At 37.8% G+C, this 4,710-nt stretch overlaps 1 non-coding gene across 1 annotated transcript; it reads left to right on the forward strand.

Annotated features, from left to right (window-relative positions):
* Positions 1–841: 841 nt before the first annotated feature.
* On the forward strand, positions 842–948 carry LOC148843789 (small nucleolar RNA R71). The gene has a single exon (XR_016103945.1). It is a non-coding gene; the product is annotated as a small nucleolar RNA R71 (small nucleolar RNA).
* Positions 949–4,710: the final 3,762 nt, after the last annotated feature.

Here is a 4,710-nt window from a genome sequence, read left to right on the forward strand (position 1 = left end):
ACTTGCGGTTGTTGACTTTTCTCTTTCTTTGAATCAAATTGCTCTTCCTCCTTTTCGGTTTCTAGGGTTGCACTCACCTTGCCTTCTTCTCTTGCTTTCTTCTCCACCTCTTGCAGCTCCTTACCACTCCTCAAGGTAATGGCCTACACCTGTTCTTGGATTTTCTTTGGTATTGTTGGGTAAAGCGCCTTGTACTCTAGAAGATATCATCTGTGCCAATTGTCCCACTTGAGTCTCCAAGTTCTTGATCGATGCTTCTTGGTTCTGAAATTTTGTTTCCGCACTTGATATGAAATTTGTCATCAGCTCCTCTAGATTAGATTTCTTTTTTGGCCGAGTGAAATTTTGAGGGAATGGTTTCACCGCATTTTGATTTTGCCAAGACAGATTGGGGTGATTCCTCCATTTGGGATTAAATGCACGAGGGTACTGATTGCCTTGCTGCCTTTGCAAATTACCAACAAAATCTACTTGCTCGGGAGACTGCATGAATTGATTTTCAACTTGACATTCGGTGCTGATATGACCTCCCCCACACCATTCACAAGCTACGGTCTGAACATGCATGTCTCCCAACTACATTTCATCTATCTTCTTGATGAGGGCACCGATTTGTGCAGATAGTGTTGTATAGGTGTCTACATTATGAAGTCCGAGTTGTCTCCTAACTTGGGCTCTCTCGGAATGCCACTGATAGTTGTTTGCAGCCATCTCCTCAATGAGTGCATGGGCAACTTCAAGGGTCTTGTTATTAATGGATCCCCCAGCTGTAGTGTCCATAATAGTCTTATTTGCTTCGGTCAACCCATTATAAAATGTCTGAACTTCCAGCCATACGGGAAGTCCATGATGAGGGACATTCCTTAGTAATTCTTTGTAATGTTCCCATGACTCATACAATGACTCCCCATCTTGTTGAGAGAAGGTGGTGATATCACTCCTCATCTTTGCTATCTTGGATGGAGGAAAATACTTGGATAGGAAATGGCTAGCCATTTCATCCAAAGTAGAGATCGACCTAGCTGGTAGAGATTTTAGCCAAGTCTTAGCCTTGTCCTTCAATGAGAACGGAAACAATCTCACTGCATCATCACTAACCCCATTGTTCTTGAATGTGTCACATATTTCCAAGAAGTTGGCGATGTGAGTGTTCAGATCTTCATGAGCCAAGCTACAGAACAAAACTACATTCTAAATCACCTGAATGATTGTTGGTTTGATTTCGAAGTTGTTGGCAGCTATTGCTGGTCTCACAATGCTCGAGGCTGCTCCAGTGAGGGTCGGTTTGGCATAACCCATCGTGGTCCTTTGTTCGGCCATCTCTGCACTTTCAGCTTTCCCTTGCTTAGAAGCTCTAAGGCGGCAACAGAGAGTTCGTTCAATCTCGGAATCGTAGGTGATGCTCTCCTTTTCATTTTTGCGTGTCATAAACTGTACAAGTCAAAGTCATAAAGAGGCTAATACACAAATATCAAAAACATAATGACAGATGGTTCCTAATATTGTTGTGATAATCCCCGACAACGACGCTAAAAACTTGATGCGTAGAGATTACACTAGCAAGTGCACTAGCCGATCAAGTAATATAATGATGAGTAGAGTATCGTTCCCATGGGGATTGATCCAACAACTACTAGTATTGAATCAACCTTTGGTTATCTGATAAACCAAAAGATTAAACAAAGAAAACCCTAACTCCTAATTAGCAAACTACCCTAAGCAGTTTCAGATCAGACCACCTTTAATAATAAGAAGAATTACTGCATGCAAGAACTAGTAGAACTAGTTTTAGCAATTAAATCATTAAGCTATCCAACCAAAGTGAATTCAGTCTTGGGTTGGCAAAACCCTAATTGTATGATAAGCCTCTCTCGAGCACAACCCAACCTTTCTATCAGCAATAATCCCTATATCTCTATCAGAAATTTAATCGCCATATATGCATTAAGAACAAATAATTCGAAGGTCATTAATTCGAGAATGAATGGATGCCAAAGAACCGTGCATATTATCTCTAAGATGCATTAAATTCGTTTTCTTGATTAATTGATTTGATTACCTAAACTCTTTCTCAAGCAATTCAAGCAATCCAAGAAACAAGAATAATTAGGCTAAGATTATTCTACTAATCGAAAATCCTAATCAAGAAATCACAAGAATGAATCAGAAACGATCAGATATGCTTAAAATATTAATTACATATCAGAATTAAAATCCATCATGGTTCACATAATAGAAAGAAGAGAAGAAAGATTCAATAAAGAAAACCAAGAAATCCTAATTGAATCTAGGTTACCGAATTTGCAGAATCAAAGAAGAAGACAACCTAAGATTTCTACATCAACCTTCGATTTCCTCTTCAATTCGCATTCAACAACCTTTCTCCCTCTTCTCTCCTTCACCAGCACTTCTTCTCTTCTGTTTTGTCTTTAGGGGTTCGAACCCTAAATCCTTCTTTTTCTTTTCTTTTTATACTCTTCCTTTCAGCCTCCCTCTTCTCTAAAGTCAGCCGCCCTTTTGGAGCCTCCCCTAGGGCTGCAACTGGGCTGCCTTTGGGCCTCTCTGCTTGGTGGGCCGAAGTGCTCTCCTTTTGATTTTCAGTTGGGTCTTTTTTCTTGATGGGCTGAACTGTTGTTGGGCTGATCTCCTTCACCAGCACTTCTCCTTGGTGTGCTGAACTACTGTTCTCCCATAGGGTTTCGGTTGGGCTGCAGTTGGGCCTCTCTTCTTGGTGGGCTGAACTGCTTCCCTTTTCACCATATCAATATGTCTTCATGCTCTCTTCACCCTAGATTGTTCCAAACTCTTGGTTTCTTGAAATCTTTCTCAATTAGAGTAAAAACCATTGAAAATCATCATCAAAACCCTGTATAAAACAATAAAAACGATGTGCACCATGCACACACATCAAAGACAATATAATATTATTTAATTCTCCATAGGTACTTTAGTATATTTTCCATAACTATCCAATGCTCTTATCCTAGTTTAGATTGGTATCTAAATGCAACACTGACAGGCTGAGCAATGTTTGGCCGTATGTACAACATAGAATACATGATACTCCCTACGGCTAAGGCATAGGGAACTTCTCTCATGTCCTCTATCTCCTTAAGGGTCTTAGGTGACATTCCTTTGGAGAGAGTGACTCCATACCTAAAAGGAAAGAATCCCTTCTTGGAGTTCTGCATGTTGTATATTTTGTCAATCTTGTCAATATAATTAGATTGGGATAATCCAATTATCATCTTTGATCTATCTTTATAGAGTCAGTTTTAAGATATAAGAGGCTTCTCCAAGATCTTTCTTAGAGAATTGCTGTAAAAGCCATACATTCACCGTAGTCAACATTCCTACATCATTCTTAATGAGTAGAATATCGTCTACATACAAAACCATAAATTTAACCTTATCTTTCACTATCTTTTTGTAAACACATGGTTTATTTGGATTTTATTCAAAATCAAACTATTTGACTATTGAGTTAAATCAGATGTTCCAGATTCTAGAAGCTTGCTTAAACCCGTAAATGGATTTATTCAGCTTACACATCATATGTTCTTTAGTAAGATCTCCATTTAAGAACGTAGTCTTGACATCCATATGCCAAATATCATAATCATAGTGTGCAGCTATGTCTAATAGTATCCTTTTGGATTTGATCATGGTCATCAGCGAAAAGGTCTCCGCGTAATCGACTCCTTTTTGAGTGTACCCTTTCGCTACAAGTTGAGCTTTATAGGTCTCAACTTTTTCATCAAGGCCCTTCTTTCTCTTGTAGATCCATTTGTAATCAATCACTTTCACACCAAGGGGCTTGTCTATGAGAGTCCAAACTCCATTGATTTTCATTGAGTCTATCTCAACTTTCATGATATCTACCCATTTTAGGGAGTCTATGTCCAATATAACTTCCGTATAAATCACGAGATCTTTCTCACTATTTGCAGTTTCCATCAACTTTCTTGATCATAACAGTGACATAGTGGTGTTCACAGGATGTAGTCCTCCTCCAGAAGTAGGCATTTTAATTAAAAAACAATTTTTGTTCTCATAGGTCATAGATCAGGTACCTTATAGTTTTTGAATTCATAGGAGAGATATTCACCTCATCGATCTAATTGAAGGGTTTTGATCTATTTCTCCAACCATTTCTCGATTTATTGTCTAAACTCCTTGAATTTTTCAAAGGATTCAAACTTATATCTCATTAGGTACACATAACCATATCGAGAATAATCATCAATGAAAGTTCTAAAATAACAATATTAGCTTCGTGTCCTAACATTCATGGGACCACATGCATCAGTATGTATGAGGTCAAGTGTGCCCGTACTTCTTTCAAGTTTACCTTTAAATGGATTTTTTCCATCTTGCCTTGGAGGCAAGGCTTACAATGTGGTAGATCTTCTATAGTGAAAAAATCTAGAGGACCATCTTTCACCCATCTTATGATATATTCTATATTAATATGGCCAAGTCGATAATGTTATAGACATGTGGGATTATTTGTATCATGTATTTTTTTCTTAGGGATGTGTACTGTTATGGTTTCGATTACATTTGTTTCTAGAGAAGGATGGAGAGTAAGGAATTTGTTATTTAATTTAATTATAATCTTATTACTAAATAAAATAGAATAACCATCCTTACATAACTTAGAAATTGAAATCAAATTCCTTCTAAGTAAAGGTACATAAAGATAATCTT

This window comes from Nelumbo lutea, chromosome 8 (genome assembly GCF_056320005.1).
Source record: "Nelumbo lutea isolate HS-2025 chromosome 8, American lotus-T2T, whole genome shotgun sequence".
Classification (NCBI taxonomy): Eukaryota; Viridiplantae; Streptophyta; class Magnoliopsida; order Proteales; family Nelumbonaceae; genus Nelumbo; species Nelumbo lutea.